The sequence below is a fragment of the Artemia franciscana genome, chromosome 4, assembly GCF_032884065.1.
Source record: "Artemia franciscana chromosome 4, ASM3288406v1, whole genome shotgun sequence".
NCBI lineage: Eukaryota > Metazoa > Arthropoda > Branchiopoda > Anostraca > Artemiidae > Artemia > Artemia franciscana.
Window position 1 is genome coordinate 56,078,702 of NC_088866.1, and position 23,102 is coordinate 56,101,803.

Consider the following 23,102-nt stretch of genomic DNA (forward strand, 5'->3'; position numbering starts at 1 on the left):
GTGTTCCATGTATTTATTTGTAGCGATTTACGTTTCTCTTACGCTTGAACTGATAGTTGACTTTAATTCTGCTTGCCTTAGGTTTAATATAGCTTTTTTATTATTCTTTGAAAAAATCTTTTTGTTAAAAAAGTTTCCTAGATTAATGCCGGTGCAAAATCATATTGGGTAGTTGACTTTGTTAGCCATCAGAGCCGTTGCCAATAATAGTAAAACATTTCCGATATAAGATTTTATTGTCCATGTAAAGAAAGGACATAAACTGCGAGGAAAATTGTGGTAGCTAGCTATAATACTTTAAGGAAATGAATAATTGATGATTATAAATTACATTGTTTTCTAACATAGAGATTGCAACTGTTGGCAACCAAATTTTAAAATACACCCATGCAGTAGCATTTTATGACTTGCGAATAAAGAGAGTAATATCAGCTAAAATATGGCGTTGTCAACCGTATAAATTATTTATAAATAGGTTAAACATTCAATGGTAAGTTGATTGTCATTTTGACGTTTTAAGACTGCAATTTCTCATCACTGCCATAATTGCTTTTTTTGTCCTCGCTTGGTCAATATGGTTTTTCTACTCTAATGACATCTTTAAACTGCTGACTCAAAACTGTTAAAATTTACAGTACACTGTGATTTGCTGTATTCGGGCTGCTCAGGAGCCTAGCTTAGCAACTAAACCTTCGGGTTTTTTTCTTTAGTTTTAAAGCACTTAAATGGCTCTGAAGTTTTAACTGTTTAGAAGAGAAAAAAAAATAGTATGATAAAACCATTAAAACTATCTAAGATATTGAAAACTAAAAAAAAAAAAATGGTGTATGATTTGGTTAACTTCAGAAGCGCTGATGACCATGGTGTATTTGAAAATTCCAAGTGAGGTGTGTGGGTGTAGAATTATATTTTCATTTATCAAAATTTCAAGGAAATATTTACATTGCTACCTAAGATTCAGGAATTTTTATCTTGGTATTTGAATTTTCATTTTCGGAAGCCTAATGTGCCAATTTTTTTCTTTATTTTCATAGCATTTGACATGCTTTTAAATCTAATTTTAAAAGAAAATAATAAAGTGTATTATAGAATTTAGGATAAATATTTGAAATACAGAAAACTAAAAAACGTTTTAGCATCCGAGTTGACTAGTATATTTGTGCTGGTGAGCTTTTTTGATATGAAAACTTTTACAGTGCGTCGATATAGAGGTATAGTTTTGTTTATTGAAATTTCAACAACATATGTACATGCTACCTTGAAAAACAATGCTTAAAAATAAATATTATTACTATAAAATGCCTGGAATTATTAGAGATTATTATCAAATCATTATAACTAGAGAATTTTCCCATAGCCAAATTCACTACCTCCATTGGTGCTGGTGAACATGTTCGAGTTGAAAGCTTAAGTGCTGTGCATTTCTCATCAAGTTATGTGAGAAAGAAGCATTATCTTTTGGAGCTGTGTGAAAAGGAGTTAGAGAGTAGCCGAAATATATAACTTCTGTTGCAACAATATTTTGTCTTGGAATTTGGAAAACTTCTAAATTCTATGAAACCTTTCCATGTTAGATACACAAATTATTTTGTGGTAATAGCAATCCCTCCCATCCCTTGACCCTCCGAAAAGTATCGATTACAATAATGTTATAAGTAAAACTTTTCTTATTAATCGCTTATTTGGAGTTTTTGAAGTATATCCCAACTCAATTAAATTTGATCCCTTCCTCTAAAACATAATTAGACTATACTTCCTCCTTCAATTGCGATTTCAAACTACTACTAATACTACTACTGATAACTCACTGCAGCACCAAGCCGCCTGAGGCCAACACAGCTACACACATTGCTCCTTCAACCTAATCTATTCAAAGCCTCCCTTTTTATACCCTCCCAGAAAGCTCCCATTTCCTTTAAATCCGTATTTATGACATCCTCTCAACCCAAACGGGGACGACCTGCTTTCCGCGTAGCCCCAGACGGTTGGCCAAAAAGAACAGTTTTTGGAACAGTTTATGGCCATAGAAAGCGGGAATGAACCAAGTTTTTCGTACAGGCCACTGTTTGAAATACGGTCAGTCAGCTGGGTGCTCAGAAAAATCCGTAGGCAATTTCTCTGGAAAACATCTAGTAAATTTTAGTTCACTTTTTGGAGCACCCGTGCATCAGAACTATATTTAACCACTATCATCACTGTAGCTTCCAATATTCTAATTATAGTTTGAAGACTTATCTTCCTATTTTTCCGAACTTTTTTTAACTCTAAAAAAAAACATGAGCCTTAGCTATTCTACTTTTAGCATCTTCACTGCTCCACCGTCTTTACTAATAATACTACCAACGTAAGTGAAGAGACCCACCCGATCAATCTTTTCGTTATCCAATGTCACCTTTTCATCTTCACTCATTCCTAGCCTTAGTGACTTAGTCTCCTTAGCATTAATTTTCAAACCTATTCTAGAACCCTGAACTCGTAAAAACTTTAAAAATTCATTCATTTTATTCACACATTCTTCTAATATGCTTAAATCATCAGCATAATCTAAGTCCAAGAGCGTTTTTCCTCCCCATTCGATTCAGTGATCACCAATTGCCTTCCCTGTGCTCCTTAAGACGAAATCCATCAAAATGCTCCACATAGAGGGGGATAGAATACAACCCTGCTCAACTCCTGATTTAATGCAAAACCAGTTGCTAACCTCATTTCCTATATCAACCGCAGCAGTATTATTTTCGTACATAACACAAATCACTTTAATATATTTGTTTGGTATACTATATAACGAAAAATCCTTTGCTAACGGTCTTCTATCTACAGAATCGAACGCTTTCTCATAATCTATAAAATTGAGGACCAAGGGTGTTTGACAACGAAGGGACTTCTCAATTATTAACCTAAGGGTGAAAACTTGGTCGACATATCCTCTATATTTTCTAAAACTACACTGTTCTTACCTTAAAACTTTGTCTACAGCACTTCTCAGTCTAAAAAGAATCATATTACGAAGTAATTTGCTATCTACAGAGACCAGACTAATACCTCGATAATTACGACATTCACTCTTGTCACCTTTCTTATACAGTGGTTTAATTAGAGTTTTCCCAAAATAGTTAGGTACTTCCCCTTTTTCAAAAATAATATTCATAATCTTTAGTAGCTTATTTTTAACCTCAGAGCAACCATATTTAAGAAGCTCATTTATCACACTATCAGCACGTGGATCCTTAATATTTTTTAATCCTTTTAGCACTGTCTCTTATTTTTCCCCATAAAACAAAGCTTCTTTCACATCCAAGGTATAACAAAGTTTCTCATTTTCTTTTATATCTCTTCGTGCAACTCCATCTCGGTTTAGCACATTCTCAAAATGTTCCGCCCATCTTTCTTTATCTCTTTCCTTATCACTAATTGTGGCCACATTCCTATCTTCAACTGGGACTAGTCCAGGCTGACTACCCCATCTCCATTTCTTAACATGCCAGTATAATATATTACTACTATGCCATCTAGCAGCATCTTCCAGATCCTCAGCAATTTTATCCATGGCTTCCACTTCACATCTTCATAGTTCATATTTTAATGCTTTCTCCACTTTCTCCACTTTCTTTACATTTCTTTTGTTTTTATATGATCTATTACTCAAATAATTCTTGTACAAGCCCCTTCTACTCTTTGTTAAACATGAAGATTTTTCACTAATATTCCTAGTTGCAGCCTTAGCACTCTTTCCTAAGACACCATCAGCAACATCACACATTGTTTTCTAAAATTATTCCATCCATCTTCCACTTTGTCAAATTATAAACTCTCAAGTCTAGTATTTAACTGTTCCTGGAAGCTTTTTCTAAAATTTTCATGGAGTCTACCAAAATCATAACTTTCCGGGAGGTAGCTACCCTTCCCAAATTTCAGCTTTAGATTAACCTTAGACACTACTAGATGCTGATCTTTACTTAAAACATCAATAAAAGCACGACCAAATGCGTATTGGTTATAACTAAGTTGTTAAATCTACAAAATTGCAAAAGTCTGTTGCCATTACTGTTGTCTTTTCCTACACAAAATTTACTTAGACTAGGATACCATCTATCCCTATTTCTACAAGCCTGGGTGTTAAAATCTTCTAGCAAAAACACCACATTTCTACCTGGTACCCAGTGTATTTGCTCCTGTAACTGTAAGTAAGATTCATCTGTGTCACTAGTATCTCCGTCAGTTGGTTCAACAGGGCAATATACTACTATAACTGATACCCCGAACTTTTCAGTCAGAAAATTAGCAATTAGTATTCTATTATTAATACCTTCCGAGCCTAAACAAGACTTAGCATCTTCCTTATTCATCACGAGTCCTACTCCCTGTCTATATATCCCATCCTTCCTGCCTGAGTAAACTAATCCTATGTCACCTCATTTCATGCTTCCTACCTCTGGGATATGAGTTTCTGAAACCCCTAATAAATCAGGCCCAAACAGTATGAATTCGTCAGTCAAAGTGTCGATACGAGAGTCATCTTTTAACGTCGTAACATTCAAAGTTCAAATTTTCATGTTCTTTAAATCATTGAAATTAATTTTGCCTCAGAAAAAGCAACGATCCATGATATCAGTGCAGGACGGTGACCAGCATATCTTCTCAAGTCTACATCGAAGCGCTTGGCTTAGCACCGGACAGCAAGAAGTCCATGGGATCTCCAGCAAATTAGAGGCTTTGTGCAATCCTGGGCCCATCTTGGTCACAACATGGTTTTCAGCACTTGGTGATGCTCTTCAATTAACAAGAGTCGAAATCCTGCACAGACAGTCCCAAGCCTATTACCTCCGACTCATTATGTATTCATGCCTAAAAATATTAGGCTACTACGGGGAGGTAGCCCATAGTAGATAAATTAGCTAGGATGAAGGTTTTTCAGCCCGAAAATGCCCATAAAAAACAAGCCCAGAAAAATATCCAATAATCAGAATCCCGTGCGAGTGCTGTGTTGTTTACTAGGTTACAATTTCCTCAAGAGGTGCCACTCCTCAAATAGGAAAAGTTAACTGCAAGTTCCCCATCTTGCAGATACCCCGAAGTGTCGAGGTAGCCATTTACAGAGGCTGTTGTTCATAAATCTGGATCTTACACCCTGCCACAGTTGTCCTCCTATAGAGGATCCTCCCAGGATGAGGTTCTGCGTCACCATGTAATTTAACCCATTACTGGGAGAAGGTTTGTAACTCATGGGACGTGTGGAAACGCCAGTGAGCCTTGTTGAGCGTACATTTGAGAAGTCTTCTTCCTCCTTCACCTGTATTTACGGATCCAGGAGAGGGTGCCCCAGTTCCTTTTATGGACCCCCTAGGGCAAGGTCACCTTTGGTCCGTGCCTCCTATGGAGGTACTTCACATACCATACTCTACTTAGCAAAAGCTAAAGTAAAATGTGAAACAAAGCAATAAACGGCTAAACCTAGTGAAAATTTAGTTTTTTGAAAAAAAAAAGCTGCTATCATTAATTTTTCAGAAAAAAATGTCCAGAGTCTTGGCATATAGATAAAAAACACAGAAACTCTTTTGTCATCCAGCTCAACTAAACTATATAATTTAAAATTAATTCAAATAATTAAAAACTAACTAAACTTATTATTAATTTGATTAATTTTTAGCTCAATAAAACTAACAAACCTGTAAACCTAATCCATTCTCAGTAACAAAATATGTCCTCGTATCTCAGTTGCTATTCAGTCTCTGACCTGTTACGACCAATTCATTCTCTTAAAAGGATTAATAACCAGTTTTTGAACAAGCGTGGAAAAAGGATTATATTCCGAATCAATTAGAGACTAAATTTATTCTGTTGTAACAAAATATTACCTGAATGAATTCGACCGGCTAACAATAGCCTAACGCGCGTCCGTACCTGCCTTGATGTATTTTTTGTTCATTTATTAGCCAAGATGGATTGGAAGATTAAAAATTGTAGTTAATTTTCTATGACAAATTGAAAAAAAAGGAAAAGTAAAATTGAAGCTTTTATAATAGTAGTGCTGGACTGAGATTGATTAAAGCTGTTTGCCGTGGTTATGTTTAAAGCTTAGATAAAGCTTTTAAGGTAGGCGATTTGCGATTTTTGGTTCCCCTTGAACCCCCTTTTGGTGCTGTATTTAGTGTTAAGAATGGTTGGAAAAAGGGAGAAGGTCAAACGGGGAGAAGAAGCTATGGCGATTATATCGGCATCGGATAATTCAGTGTTGAATGACTCCATCTCGCCCGATTCAAGAGGAGTAGAAAATATTTCACTGAGGTCGTTAGCTGACAATATTAGCACAATTTTGGCCACAATTCAATCAAATACTGAAATTCTGAATGATTTATCTGGATCAGTTAGGTCCATTGAATCTTGATTATCACACCTTGAGAATTCTTTTGCTATCTCCCAAAAGGAAGTCTCCGAATTAAAACCTAGAATAACTACTGTTGAAAGTGAGTCAAAAATGATAAAAAGTAATTTAGCTCTATTACAGAAGAAAATGTTCGTTTAACGTCTGAGTTATCTTAATTGAAAGGGAGAACTATGAGAATAGAAAGCAGAGATACTGAAAAAAATTTATTGCTTTGGAGTGTCCCAGTTAATGATGAAGAATCAACTAAAAAAATCTTTGAAAAAGTAATTACTGATGGAATTGAATTTGGATTTTGAATATTCAGTGGTAGACATTAACCGTGAAAAACAATTTATCAAAGTGGAAGTTGCAAGAAAAGAAGCCCGAATTCTTATATTGAAAACGCTAGGAGGTTGAAAAACAAGTCAATTTTAGAGCATTCTAAAATCTTTGTGACGGATGATGCCCCGGAATCGGTGCGAGAAGTTCGAAGGAAATTATTTGCTGTGAGGTTAAAATTACTCAACAGTGGAGTTAATCGTGGGGATGTTTGGGTGACAAAATCGATCCCGCCACTTATGTGTATACGCCAGTGTCCAAACACTGAGCCTCTAAAAGTGACTGTTGACAAAGTAAATAAGGATTTTATAGATTCAGTTTTGGCACATGCCCCTCATAGAGTTGATATTCATAGGGGTGGATTTGGAAGCTCTATGGAAAAGTGAAATTTTTTCCCTTTTTCCTTTTTTTTTAGTTATTTTCTGTATTTGATTAGTTTGAAGGTTAGGTTGGACGCGCGAAGGGGTAATTTGAACGAAATGAAGGATAGTAACAAAATTACGAGTGAAGAAAGTTTTTTGTCTGCTTTTTTCTTTTTGTTCATTTAGTTGTAGTTTGGAGACAGTGTTTGTTTGGTTGTTTGCACTTTGGTACTTACAGTGTCTATGGATTCCCGTGTTGTTCCTTTTTTGGCTAAACGGCTTTCTCTTAGTTTTGATCAGACGATTTTGAGAAATAAGGGGTGGGGAAGGAGGCCTAGCTACCCTCCAATTTTTCGGTTACATAAAAAGGCAACTTAAACCTTTAATTTTTAACTAACGTTTCTATTAGTAAAAAATATACGTAACTTAAGAATTAACTTACGTAACAAACTTTTATATTCTTATATTTTTATTATGTATATAAGGGGGTTTTTACCGTCGTTAATGCCTCGCTCTTTACACTAAATCGTAGGTTTTGTCTCGATTCTTTAAGAATGACCCTGGAATCAGAAAGGCGGTAGAGTAAATAGTTGAAATTACTAAAAATAATTTAGCATAAAAAGCGAGGTATTTATCTCCTCCTAAATACCTCACTTTTTATGCTAAAGTACATTTAGAGTCCCTAATATGCGTAATAATCTTTGTTCGTTTTAAGCTTCAATGCTACTCCTTACTTTCTCCTTAATTGAAAAAACTTTTTCATGTTTATTTTTTCATTTTTTTTTATTGTAGTTTTAGAAAATCCTGCGCCCTTTTCATTGAATTTCTCTTCCCCCATGACATATTTCTCCAAGGAAAGATCATCCCACATAGCCCTCTCCTCTCAGCCCCACCCCCAAAACCAAAAAATCCCCTGAAAACGTCTCTACACTTCCCAATAACGATTATTATATGTAAACCCTGGTCAAAGTTTATAACTTGCAGTCCCTCCCCCAGGTACTGTGGGGGAGTAAGTCATTCCCAAAGACATAGTTATTATGGTTTTCGACTGTGTGGAACAAAATGGTTATCTCAAAATATTGATCCGTTGACTTTGGAGGAAAAATGAGCGTGGGAGGGGGCCTAGGTGCCCTCCAATTTTTTTGGTCACTTAAAAAGGGCACTAGAACTTTTCATTTCCGTTATAATGAGCCCTCTTGCGACATTCTAGGACCACTTCGTCAATACGATGACCCCTGGGGAAAAGAAAAAACAAACAAATAAACACGCACCCGTGATTTGTTTTCTGGTAAAAAATACGAAATTCCACATTTTTGTAGATAGGAGCTTGAAATTTTTGCTATAGCGTTCTCTGATATGCCGAATGCGATGGTTTGATTTTCGTTAAGATTCTATGACTTTTAAGGGATGTTTCCCCCTATTTTCCAAAATAAAGCAAATTTTCTCAGGCTCGTAACTTTTGATGACAAAGACTAAAGTTGATGAAACTTATATATTTAAAATCAGCATGAAACTCCAATTTTTTTATGTATATTTTAGCTACAAAATTCCGTTTTTTAGAGTTTCGTTTACTATTGAGCCGCGTCGCTCCTTACTACAGTTCGTTACCACGAACTGTTTGATAACATTTTTGCACCTTATCCATGTGAGGCTACATTCGCGGTTATGGAAGATACGTCTGATCATTGTATTTTAATGTCTGACTTTAGAGCGCAAAAGATAGCCAATAAAGAAAAGCGAAATGAAAAGGAGAAATTTTTCAAAAGTAAATATGAATGAACTGAAATCTAGTCTTAGCGATATATATTGGAGTGAAGTTACTAACGACAATGATTCAAATACATCCTTGGATGTATTTTATCGAATTCTGCACGAAAAACTGAATCTTCATTGTCCATTTAGAGCTACATACCGGAAAAGAAACTCACCCAAAAAAACCTTGAATAAGTTCGTCGCTTTTAAAATCTGTCAAGGAAAAAAATCGACTCTATAAGATAAAAATGAAACACCCCTCAGCTCATAATGTACAGCGATTAAAAAATTATAAAAATTTGCTGGTTAAAATTCTTAGAACAAGTGAACAAATTTATTATGACAATTCATTTAAAAAATCGGATTCACCTCGGACTAGATGGAAATTAATCAAGGAAAAAATTGGAAACAGTACTAAGACATCACACCCTGAAGTGATCATAAATGAAAATGGTGTAGAATTAAAGGGGAAGGATGTTGTTGCACATTATTTTTTAATTACTTTTCCCATTTTAGTGCTACTGGTGATCTGGAATCCCCTGAATCTTTATTTTGTTCATATAAAGATTATCTACCGTCGTCCGAAAATGCTAGTATGTTCCTGGACCCTGTTACTTTCGGTGAATTCCAGAAAGTAATTACGAATTTAAAACGTGGTAATTCCCTAGGTCTAGATGGACTCTCCACAAATATTCTGAAAGAACTTGCTTGTGTAATCCATGTCCCATTGCTTCATATTTTAAACGCATCTACATCATCAGGGATCTTTCCAGAAGTATGGAAATCTGCACGAGTTATTCCAATTCATAAGAAAGGTGATAAGACAGAGTAGGCAACAATCGCCCAATAGCTATTCTTTCTCCAATATCTAAGGCTCTAGAAAAAATTATTCAAAAAAGAATTGTATCCTATTTTAATAAAAGGAATTTATTTACTAGAAATCAGTTTGGATTCATGCCGGGTCATTCCACTGAACAAGCTATTGCTGCGCTAATCTTAGAGATTAATGATTCACTAAAGGATGATAATCATGTGTCTGCTCTCTTCTATGAATAAAAAAAGGCATTTGATACGCTAAACCATGAAACCTTGATGGAAAAAATCAATAACACAGGTGTTAGAGGTAAAGGCCTAGATCTAATAAAATCTTACCTGCATCATCGAAAAATTCAGTTAGAAATAACTGAACATCTATCAAGCCATATCGTTATTGATGATGTTGGAGTGCCCCAGGGATCAGTATTGGGGCCATTACTATTTTTGATCCATATAAATGACCTCCCAAGATGTTTACCCCAAGACAATAGCTTAGCAGTAATTTTTGCAGATGATACGGCTGTGACAGTAAAAGCTAAAACCCCATCTTTGTTCGTTGAGAAAATGGTGACAGCAATGAAATCCTTGAAAAAATGGTTTGCGTCTAACTGCCTAGCTCCGAACTTTTCTAAAACTGAATTCATGATTTTCGGGTGATCACAGCGGGCGATAAATAAAATTACCATAGATGAGTTAATTGTAAATCAAAGTAGGATAAAAAGAGTACATTCATTTCGTTACCTTGGGATTATTCTCGATGAGCTTTTATCTTTCCGTAAGCATTCTGATTATTTGAGATTGAAACTTACCCATCACTTAGGTTGTCTTCATAGGTTGAAACAGGTGTTTCCTTTCTCCATCCTTAAAATTTTATGCCATTCTCTAATTGAATCATATCTTAATTATTGCCCCGTAGTTTATCTCAACACATTTGTGGTCATCTGCAACCTCTTCAGATAATTTAAAATAAGGCAATTATAATTCTGGGTGCTTTTGTTCATCGCCCTGCGAAACTTAAAAATCTGTCAGAAACCCAAACTTTATATATTTTTCTCAATATACTTAATCTCAAACAATTGAAGGATGAACAGCAATGTGGTATTATGATATCCAATCCTCAGCAAATTATTTCTATGATTTGGGTATAATTGGGACTCCCACTTCTCCTGCCCACTGCATCCACTCCAAGAAGTATTGCCTTCCGCCAATCAAATCAGAAAGAGCTAGATTCTTGATCAGATACCAGATTCCTCATATTGTAAATAAACTTAACTTAGTAGAAATGTCCCGAAGTTTCACGAGTCGATTTTCTTTCAAAAAGCGTATTTCAAAAATAATTCTTTGCCTGGATGTCGGGATTGATTAATAATAGATTTTAGTATGTATTTTGCTGTGGTGTTCTTACGCTGGGGTGGCCTCCTCTATGATCTCCTACCTTGTATTTTTTTTGTCTTAGTTGTTTTTTCTCTTCTTGGAATTATTAGTATGACGAGACGTTGTGTTTTTTTTTTCTATGCATTTGTACTGCCCCAGTCTTACAAGCTCTGCTCTCTGTTGGGGCATAATATTGTTTTTGTGTATTTTTAATTTGTCAAAACACAAAGGGTACTATTAAAACCATCACTTACACTACCCTTATATAGGAATATTATCCGGGTTGCAGCTGTAGCTGGCAACTTATTAAGAGACGATCACATCCAATACTATTGTAGGTGTGTATTTCTTCTTATTTTCAGTTTAATATGGCCTTTACTTTTCTTTGAAAAATGTCTTTTTCAAATTATTTTTTAAATTAAATTGTGAAAGTGAAAATGGGGGGGGGGGTTCTTTGGATTTTCAAAAGAAGGGCAGGGCTACTCTCATATTTATCAAACAGTTCGTGGTAACGAACTGTAGTAAGGAGCGATCCGGCTCAATAGTAACCAAAACTCTAAAAAATTGAATTTTTATATCAATAGCTACATCAAAAGAATCGTATTTTAATGCTGATTTTAAATATATAAGTTTCATCAAGTTTAGTCTTAGCCATCAAAAGTTACGAGCCTGAGAAAATTTGCCTTATTTAGGATAATAGGGGGAAACACCCCCTAAAAGTCGTAGGATCTTAACGAAAATGACACCATCAGATTCAAAGTACCAGAGAACCCTACTGTAGAAGTTCCAAGCTCCTATCTACAAAGATGTGGAATTTTGCATTTTTTGCCAGAAGACAAATCACGGGTGCGTGTTTATTTGTTTTTTTTTTTTTTTTGTTTTGTTTTTTTCCCCAGGGGTCATCGTATCGACCAAGTGGTCCTAGAATGTCGCAAGAGGGCTCATTCTAACGGAAATGAAAAGTTCTAGTGCCCTTTTTAAGTGACCAAAAAAATTGGAGGGCATCTAGGCCCCCTCCCACGCTCATTTTATTCCTAAAGTCAACGGATCAAAATTTTGAGATAGCCATTTTGTTTAGCATAGTCGAAAATCATAATAGCTATGTTTTTGGAGATGACTTACTCCCCCAAAGTCCCTGGGGGAGGGGTTGCAAGTTACAAACTTCAACCAGTGTTTACATATAATAATGGTTATTGGGAAGTGTACAGACGTTTTCAGGGGAATTTTTTGGTTTTGGGGGTAGGGTTGAGGGAAGGGGCTATGTGGGAGGATTTTTCCTTGGAGAAATATGCCATGGGGAAAAAAATCAAAGAAAAGGGCGCAGGACGAATCTGGTCACGTTAGAAAAAAACGTCAAATTAAGAGCTTAATATACAATGCTGGGTGTTCGGAGCCTCTCTATTATGGAGTATAATTTGAAAATAACACAACTATACGAGCGATAAAACATATATACCACAACCATAACTCAACTAACGAAAGAACTGCCAAGAGATAACACAACTATAAAGCGAAAACAGGTGAAAACTAACGGGAAAATAAACCAACTAAGAGGTGGAAGGGGCCCAGAGAAAATATATAATCCTTTTTCAATTTTGAGCCTAACTTCCGCAAAGGAGTAATAATGTCAGAAGCCCCGAAATACCGAATTATTTTCTTTTCAAACAGTTCGTGGTAAGGAACTGTAGTAAGGGGCGACCCGGCTCAATAGTAAACGAAACTCTAAAAAACGGAATTTTGATGCTAAAAGATTCATCAAAAGAATCGAATTTTTACGCTGATTCTAAATATATAAGTTTCAATTAATTTAGTCTTTGTCATCAAAATTTACGAGCCTGAGAAAATTTGCCCTATTTTGGAAAAAAGGGGGAAACATCCCCTAAAAGTCAGAATCTTAACGAAAATCACACTATCTCATTCGGTATATCAGAGAACTCTATAGCAAAAATTTCAAGCTCCTATCTAAAAAATGTGGAATATTGTATTTTTTGCCAGAAGACAAATCACGGGTGCGTGTTTATTTGTGTTTTACATGTTTGTTTGTTCGCGAGAGGGCTCATTCTAACGTTTCCTAGTTTTTTAAGTGACCAAAACAATTGGAGGGCAAATAGGCCCCCTCCCATGCTCATTTTTTTCCAAAAGTCAGCAGATTAAAATATTAAGATAGCCATTTTGTTCAGCATAGTCGAAAACCATAATAACTATGTCTTTGGGAATGACTTACTCCCCCACAACCCCTGAGGGAGGGGCTGCAAGTTACAAACTTTGACCAGTGTTTACATATAGTAATGGTTATTGGGAAGTGCACAGACGTTTTCATGGGGATTTTTTGGTTTGGGGGTGGGGTTGATGGGAGAGGGCTTTGTGGGAGGATCTTTCCTTTGAGGAATATGTCATGGGGGAAGAAAAATTCAATGAAAAGGGCGCAGGATTTTCTAGCATTACTATAAAAAAACAATGAAAAAATAAACATGAAAACGTTTTTTCAAATGAAAGTAAGGAATAGCATTGAAATTTAAAACGAACAGAGATTATTACGCATATGAGGGGTTCTAAAAATACTTTAGCATAAAGAGCGAGGTATTTAGGAGGAGATAAATACCTCGCTCTTTATGCTAAAATATTTTTAGTGATTTCAACTATTTATTCTACGGCCTTTTTGATTCATGGGTCATTCTTAAATAATTGGGACAAAACTTACGATTTAGTGTAAAGAGTGAGGTAATAACGAGGGTACAAACCCCCTTGTACACATAATAAAAATATAAGAATATAAAAGTTTGTTACGTAAGTTAATTCTTAAGTTACGTATATTTTTTACTAATAAAAACGTTCGTTGAATATTAAAAGTTCTAGTAGCCTTTTTAAGTAACCGAAAAATTGGAGGGCAGGTAGGCCTCCTTCCCCACCCCTTATTTCTCAAAATCGTCTGATCAAAACTAAGAGAAAGCCATTTAGCCAAAAAAAAATTAATATACTAATTTCATTTCAGTAATTTATGTGCGGAGAGCCAAAATCAAACATGCATTAATTCAAAAACGTTCAGAAATTAAATAAAAAAATTATTTTTTCTAGCTGAAAGTAAGGAGCGACATTAAAACTTAAAACGAACAGAAAATACTCCGTATATGTAATGGGTTGTCCCCTCCGCAGTCCCACGCTCTTTACACTAAAGTTTTTAATTGTTTTAAAAAGTAGAATTGTGGCAAAGAATCAAACTTTAGCGTAAAGAGCGTGGGACTGCGGAGGGGACAACCCATTACATATACGGAGTAATTTCTGTTCGTTTTAAGTTTTAATGTCGCTCCTTACTTTCAGCTAAAAAAAACTAGTTTTTTTTATTTAATATTCTTTATAAGATATGTTCTTCAGATCAATATATAAATAAGAGGGAATTCACCACGTATCATCCTTTAACCTGGAGGGGTATATTTTGATTAAGCGTACAGTTTGGGTATAATGCATGGTGAAATACGCTATTTTGAAAGGGTAGTTTCTAAGCAAAAAAAAAGTAATTTTTAAAGTTAATCAAATTTGAAATGAATCATAAAGAGCGGAGGATTGATAAGGTTAACATCAAAAAACTACTAATCTTGCCACTACTATTGCTCCAACAAATTCAAAAAATGGCCAAATTTAGACAAACTCCAAGAAAAATATAAAGAATTACTGTGAAATTCATAACAAACATAATATTTAAGGGGCTCGAAAGAGGCACGTACCTGCCTCCCACCCTTGTGTACACGCCTTGGACTAATGCTTAATGTTGAGCTTTTTGTAAGCGTGTTACATTACGATTCATTTTGCGGAAAAACCCCGAATTACATAGCAGCTTAACTCGGGCTTTTTTCTGGTTAATTCCCCGTCGAAGATGTTATTAAGACTAATGTGCATGGCTGTGCAACATCCACGCATTCCTTAACAAGTGTTTTAGTCTATTCCATGTGTTTTGTGACGTGCTTTTATTCTTGGTCAACTACTGCATAATCAAATGTACTTTATAAGATTGTTAAGCCCAGATCAGTGTCTCCCAAACTTTTTTAACGAGGGCCCAGTAATGTTAATTCATGAAAGCGTAAGAATGAGACATAAATCATTTTTCAAGATCTAAAGTTATGGGGTATTTTTTTCAATTTGTCAGTGACAATGCTAAATTAAGATATTTTCAATTAAATTGCCCTCAAAATTGTTTTCCAGAATATAGGGGGAGGGGGTTAAGCACAGAAAAAAGTGACCATACTCAATTGAAGCTCCTGTGTGGCCCTGTGTGATGTTTTAAAATTTTTGTTGTAGCCTACAACTAATGAAAAATAAATATTTACGAATTTTCTTTTTCCTTCAGTTATATTTGTCTGCTTATTCTACACCCTGAATTTTAAATAATTCTATAGTAAGGCTATATTTATCACTAATTAAAAATTTAACATTTATATTCATATAAACAAACCTATAGCAAAACAAGTAAAATTAGTTTCCGCATATTTTGTCCTTAGTACAAAGGATTCATTGTCTTTGCGCAATGTTTCAAACTAGGAGGTATTGGTGTTTGTTTTATTCTAAAATCACATTTGATGTCTAATCTGTTTTGATTTTTTTTTTTTTTTCACTAAGGTTATTCCTCGTTTTCAATTTTGACAAAAAAGCAAGAAATTACCTACCTTCTGCTGCCTGGTGTGCATCTCGGGGGGCCACGCGTGCCACACGGTTCTGACACACGTGGCACAGTCCTCCTAAGGCTTACTACAACTTCGCTACGCTTGGCACGCATCACCTGGGGCACATGATTTCTGAAAATCGGTAGCCCCTCTCCAAAAGTATATTTAATCTCTATATTATTTGAAGGACAATCTGGTAGTCTTCATAATTATTTATTAGCTCAGAAAGAATTTCTTGAATAAAAATGATGGTGATTCTAGTTGTAAATCATCTTCATTATAGTCTACATGGGTTTCAGTTTTCTTATGAAACGTTTCAAAAGATTTAACATTTCCTCTTGAAAAGGCTTGTTACCTCAAGATCAATTATTTTAAATGTTGCAGTGGCTTTTGCCGACAAAACATTTAACTTCAATTAATTAACGTAACAAATTTATGGCAAGAATGAACTACTTTTATCAGCCATTCAAAATCATGGAATCAAACAGTTCGTGGTAACGAACTGTAAGTACAGTGCGATGCGGCTCAATATAACAGAAAATCCTAAAAATAAAAACAGAAAACTCAATAAATCCTACAAAACGGAATCCTGATATCAAGATAGACATATCAAAAGAATCAGCTAATTATATTGACTCCAAATATATATGATTTATTATTTTTAGTGTTACCCATCAAAGGTTACGAGCCTGGGAACATTTGTTTGATTTTTGAAAAAAGGCGGAAACATCCGTTAAAAGTGCAAGAATCCTAATTTAAGTCACACGATCGAATTCAGCGTCTTAGAGGACCTTACTGTAGAGGTTTAAAGCTCGTATCTGTAAAAATTTTGAATTTTAGTTTTTTGCAAGAGGAAAGATCAAGGATGCATGTTTACTTGCGAAAAATAAAAGTTCTAGTGTTCCTCTTAAGTGACTAAAAAGATTGGTAGGCAAGTAGCCCCCCTCCCACGACTCTTGTGTCTCCAACTCGTTCAATTAATATTTTTGGACAGTCGTTTTTTTAACATGGTTAGAGCGTCTAACATCCGTGCCTTTGGAGATAAAAGCCCCCCCCCCACCATATCCCACGTGAAAGGTCTTTAAGTTACAAAAATTGCCCATTTTTTATGTATAGTATTTGTAAGTTCTTAAGCCGAACTGGCCAGACATGACAATAAACAATCAAGAGAGATAAAACTCTACAAAAAGAAAACTTCAAACGAGACGACGGCCAGTAGAATTAAAAGACTAAAACAACGCGGATATTTCGCCTGTATAAAACAAGGCGTCTTCAGCATTGATTGTTTATAGTATTTGTAATTGGGAAGTTATTTACATATATTTCGGGTGAGGTGGGAGGGGGGTGAATTTTATCCTGAGGGGACAGGAAGAATTTCCAACGGAGAGGAAATTTCAAGTGGTGAGCTTTTCCGAGGAAATTCGCCAGAGCTCCCACACGAAATACTTTTTATTCGTATTGCTTCTTTTTTACTCAGTTTTACGTGTGGGGATGGGAAGGGCTATTGTCCAGACTCTGGGGTATTGTCTAGAGGATCTCCGCGGGGAGAAGTGATTTGTCCATGGAGATGGAGCCGGATTTCTCGGTATTATTTAAAATAATATCAGAAGTTTGATAAAAAAAAATATTTCAACTAAAAATGAGAAGTAACAAAAAAATTTAAAACGAACAGAAATTATTATGTATATGAAATGAAGGGGACTGGTCCTGCCTCAACACTTTGCAATAAATGCCATATTCTTGAATTGTGTCCCAAGTTGTTAACACTAACTCCTGAAAGACAAGGGTTGTTTAATTAAAACAAACAGAAATTTTTTTAAAGTACTAAGAAAACCGTAGGGTGAAGAGTAGGATAGACCTGCTGTTTCTCCAGTAGTGACAGGGTTGGATTGCACGCCTGAGGCTCTAAATATTTCCTAAGATTTCCTTTACATAGGATACATCATTTGTAAACCCGGTTTATCTAGGAACCAAATCCTGTCATTAACCTTTCCTAACAACCGGATTTCCTATGCTACAAGAGATACATAATTTACATACATACATCAGAACCTCATTGGTATACTTACATGAGGCCCAGCAACCTGCTATAGCAATTAGATCCGATTTAAGGCTATATTTTAAGTGTATTTTACATTAGCAAGAAAATAAAATTCAGAGAGGACAGTTTGAATACATCTTTTTCATCAAGTTTTTATTTGATTAGACATATTAGCAAAAATTAGCGATCTGTTTACATCATTGGAAGTTGATAGTAGAGTTGGCAGCGGCAATTATGTAAAGACAAGAGTACCAAACACAGCAGTAGAAAATACAAGGCAATGTCGACTAAGCCATGAATGGGATAAGATATTTGTGAGACATATGACATCATTGAGCAAATTCAAATTGGAAGGAGCAGTTATGTTTTGCAGCTAAACTTAATACAATGCATATACAAAAACATCGAGCTGCTTCAAATGCAATAGTGAAATATATTGAGGATTATAACTTTAATCAGTATGTAAAAAATGAGTGGTCTGTTACTGTAATTATGAAAAAAATGGGCCTAACTTTCATTTTTTGGTCACCAACCTGAAGCTCCTCACAAGAAATCTCTCGAGTGGCACGTTTTGAACGACCAAAAAACATAAAATTAGTTTTTGTAAAATTTGGTACTAGATTATTGGAAACAAACCATCGATTTACTGAGGTAACATTTATAGTCAGATTTTCGATCAATGTCAATTAATCCCTAGCTTTAACTGTTATAGCTGTGTCATCTGCAAATAGAATTGCATGGCTAATATGCTCATGCAAACCTCGTGGAAGATCCTTAATATAAATCAAAAATAAAAGTGGACCTAATACTGAGCCTTGGGGGACACCAATATCAATAAGACTTTTTAAATTAGTCATTTTTCCAACGACATCTTCTGTGATTTTGCTTCTGCACATGTATGATTTAATAATTTGTAATCCTTTCCCTCTTATGCCAGAATTTATCATTTTGTTAAAAAGAATTACATGATTTAAGGTGTCAAATGCTTTTCTTATATCATAGAAAACAGTAGCCACATGGAAATCATGATCTAAACAATCATTTATTTCTAATGAAAGAGCTGTAACTGCGTGCTCTGTCGAATGGTTTGCCCTAAATCCAAATTTATATTTGGTAAAGAAATATATTTTATCTAAATAGCTAGAAATTCTTTCTTTTAAAATTTTTTCAAACACTTTAGATAACGGTGATAAAATTGCAATTGGACGATAATTACTTGCATCAGATTTATCGCCTTGTTTATACAACGGAATTACTCGGGCAATTTTCCATCTACTAGGAAATATAAAAAAAAAAAAAGGTAAAGGATACGGCATTAGACTTTACAGTCCCTACCGGCGGTGCTGATCTCCGTTTCTTGGCCCTTCAGCCAGGAAGTGCAATGGGGGGTTGGGGGCCAGCCATCCTATGCTTTCACACACCCTTCCTGTTTACCTTCCCCAGATTTCTCCAGGTACCCATTTAGAGCTGGGTCGACTCTAGCTAAGCTTACAGAGTCACGCCACTGACCCCCGTCCCAACTGAAGAATTGGGTACACTGGGATTCGAACCCGCGTCCTCTCAGACAAAGGATCCCGAATCCAGCGCACCAACCAACTCGGCCAGGACGGCTAAAAAGTGCTGATCTCCGTTTCTTGGCCCTTCAGCCAGGAAGTGCAATGGGGGGTTGGGGGCCAGCCATCCTGTGTTTTCACACACCCTTCCTGTTTACCTTCCCCAGACTTCTCCAGGTACCCATTTAGAGCTGGGTCGACTCTGGCTAAGCTTACAGAGTCACGCCACTGACCCCCGTCCCAACTGAAGAATTGGGTACACTGGGATTCGAACCCGCGTCCTCTCAGACAAAGGATCCCGAATCCAGCGCACCAACCAACTCGGCCAGGACGGCTGTATACTCTTTAGCAAATTTGTCGATAATTCATCATATCCCACTGAATTACCGTTTCTTATATATTTGATATTCTTATGGAATTCTGCAAAACTAACAGGGGCCAGAAATATGCTCGTACATTCATTGGGGGGTAAATATTCTTTATGCAACCTGTAAGGGGACAAATCTATTCCTGCTCAAACAATTGTTTGACCAACACCAGCAAAATAATTACTAAACATATTAGCAACATCTTATGGTTCTCTAACTTCTACACCATTTATATTAATTAATACCTCAGGATGTGATAACTTTTTATTTTTTCCAATTTTATCCTTAACTAAATTCCAAGTTTTTCGAGGAGAACCAGAATTTTTAAATGAATTTTCATAGTACACTCTTTCATTTTCTCTAAGAATCCTTAGAGAAAATTATAGTTCTAAAACGCATTATATTTCACATTCACTTCGGTGGGATACTTCATTTTAATTTTATATAAACGATTTTTTTCATTAATAGACCTCAAAAGCGATGCATTTACCCATGGTTTTCTTGGTGTTTGCCTCTTTCCTTTCAGATTTCGTTACGGGCAAAATTTATCAAGCTTTTCAGTTAATGTATTATAAAAATTATTTAAAGATTGATCTGGATCCATTTCATCAATTACTGAACTCCACCCTACGTCATCGAGTGCTTCTTTTAATTCTAACAATTCACCCCCCCCAAAGTCTCTTCGCTTTGCATGATCAAAACATGCATTAATTCAAAAACGTCCAGAAATGAAATATAAAAAAAAACATGTTTTTTAAATGAAAGTAAGGAGCAACATTAAAACTTAAAACGAAGAAAATTACTTCGTATATGAAAGGGGCTTTTCCTCTTCAACGCCTCGCTCTTTACGCTAAAGTTTTTTACTCTTTTAAAAAGTAGAGTTAAGAGATTGAGTCAAACTCTTTGATTGAGTCAAAAATTGTATTTTTTGCCAGAAGGCAGATCAGGGATGCGTGTTTATTTGTTTGGGTTGTTATTTTTTTCCCCAGGGAAGATCGTATCGACCCAGTGGTTCTAGAATGTTGTGAGAGGGCTCATTCCAACGGAAATGAAAAGTTCTAGTGGCCTTTTTAAGTGACCAAAAAAATTGGAGGGCACCTAGGCCCCCTCCCACGCTAATTATTTTCCCAAAGTCAACGGATCACTTTCTGAGATAGCCATTTTATTCAGCGTAGTCGAAAACCCTTATAACTTTGTCTTTGGGGACGAATTACTCCCCCAGAGTCCCCGTGGGAGGAGCTACAAGTTACAAACTTTGACCAGTGCTTACATATAGTAATGGTTATTGGGAAGTGTACAGACGTTTTCAGGGGGATTTTTTGGTTAGGGGGAGGGGTTGAGAAGAGGGGAAACGTTAGGGGAGCTTTCCATCGAGGAATTTGTCATGGGAGAAGAAAATTTCTATGAAGGGAGCGCAGGCTTTTCTAGCAATATTAAAAAAAAAACAATGGAAAAAATAAATATGAAAAAGTTTTTTTCAGCTGGAAGTAAGGAGCAGCATTAAAGCTTAAAACGAACAGAAATTATTACGCATATGAGGGACTTACCTTCTCCTAATACCTCGCTCTTTACGCTAAAGTATTTTTAGTAATTTCAACTATTTATTCTACGGCTTTTGTGATTCAGGAGTCATTCTTAATGAATTGGGACAAAATTTAAGCTTTAGTGTAAAGAGTGAGGTACTAACGAGGGGGTGAACCCCCTCATATATTTAATAAAAACATGAGAACATAAAAGTTCGTTACGTGGGCTATTTTATAAGTTACGTATATCTTTTACTAATAAAAACATTCGTAAAAATTAAAAGTTCTAGTTGCCTTTTTAAGTAACCAAAAATCGGAGGGCAACTAGGCTTCCTCCCCCGTTCTTTTTTTCTCAAAATCATTAGATCAAAACTATGAGAAAGCCATCTAGCCCCAAAAAATAAATATAAAATTTTGCTTTAACTATTCCTCTGCGGAAAGCCAAAATCAAAACATGCATTGATTCAAAAACTTTCAGAAATTAAATAAAAATAGTTTTTTTAACTAAAAGTAAGGAGCGACGTTAAAACTTAAAACGAACAGAAATTACTCGTATATGAAAGGAGCTACTTCCTCATCAACTCCCCGCTCTTTACGCTAAAGTTTTTTACTGTTTTAAAAAGAAGAGTTGAGAGAAAGAGTCAAACTTTAGCGTAAAGAGCCAGGCGTTGATGAGGAATCATCCCCTTTCATATACGAAGTAATTTCTGTTCGTTTTAAGTTTTAATGTCGCTCCTTACTTTCAGTTAAAAAAAAACTTTTTTTTATTTAATATAGTTAAAATCAACATGAAAATTCCGTTTTTTAGAGTTTCGTTTACTATTGAGAGGGGCCGCTCCTTACTACAGTTTGTTACCACGCACTGTTTGATTCGACTCACAAAGAGCATTTCACTTTTACTATGGAAATTCAAGCAAAAAAAGAAAGAAGAAATTCCACCCCTTGGTGCCCGTAGAATTCATTCTCCTGACGATAAACAGAAAACAAGCTATTAAACGCCTTTTAAAATACTGTGTTTGTTCTATTTATTTAGGTAGTTTATATTGTTATTATAGGACCAATTTGAGAAATATTGCAATTTTGACCTCATAATCATCTAGACCAGGAAGTAGTAAAAACATTTACATAACTATTGTTTTATTTTGATTCAGAAAAAAGACCTGGAAGACTCTTAATTCACCATAATTTCCAAAAACATTTATAGCTGTTTTGAACAAGTAAAAAATAATCAAGGTTATTGAAAAGGACTGAAAGGATTTATAGACGACATAACAGTGAAATATTGCGTTGATATGTTGAGAAGTTGAGAGGCAATAGTCAGTGTGGGGTTGTCCCAGCTAAAGATAGGAGCGGGGCCTTTGTTAGTTATAAGGAGAGTTGGGCTCAACATTTTGAAAAAGGATTAAATCGCAGTAAAGTTCTAGGTAATGACATAGTAAAGAATAGAAGGTTTTAAACAGTTTGGAAGTGAAAGAAGATTCACTTTGCGAGTAGGAGTTGGGATTAATACTAGAAGGATCAAAAGTAATGAAGCTGTAGGTGCTCATAGTGTAATAAATGAGTTTTTGACATGTGTCCTGACATGTGTGACTTTTGACGTTTGACATAATGGACCTTAGTATATCCAAAAATAAAACCTTAGGAAATAGCCCTCTATACATTTCTAAGATAAGAAAAATTAAAATATGAAACGCTCTTTTATGCTTACCTAGATAGCATAACAATCCGTTTCGGGGTATTACACAATTTTTTGCAGGGAAAAGGGACCAATTGCTAAGGAAATGGTGACTCAGATCTACCTAGTTGAACTTTCACATTTTTCCAAAAAAGAAAGTTCTATCGTGCGTTCGGAGGGTCTTACTACCCCCTTCTCCCGACTTTTTCTGCGTATTGATAATATTTTTTATGTATATTTAAAAGGGATTATGTCATTAATTTTGTTTATAGCTAATGTT

The 23,102-nt window shown here is 35.4% G+C and overlaps 1 long non-coding RNA gene across 1 annotated transcript in view; it reads left to right on the forward strand.

Moving 5' to 3' along the window:
• The window catches only part of LOC136026645 (uncharacterized), a 580,251-nt gene that overhangs the window by 20,846 nt on the left and 536,303 nt on the right, over window positions 1-23,102 (forward strand). The window lies entirely within an intron of this gene.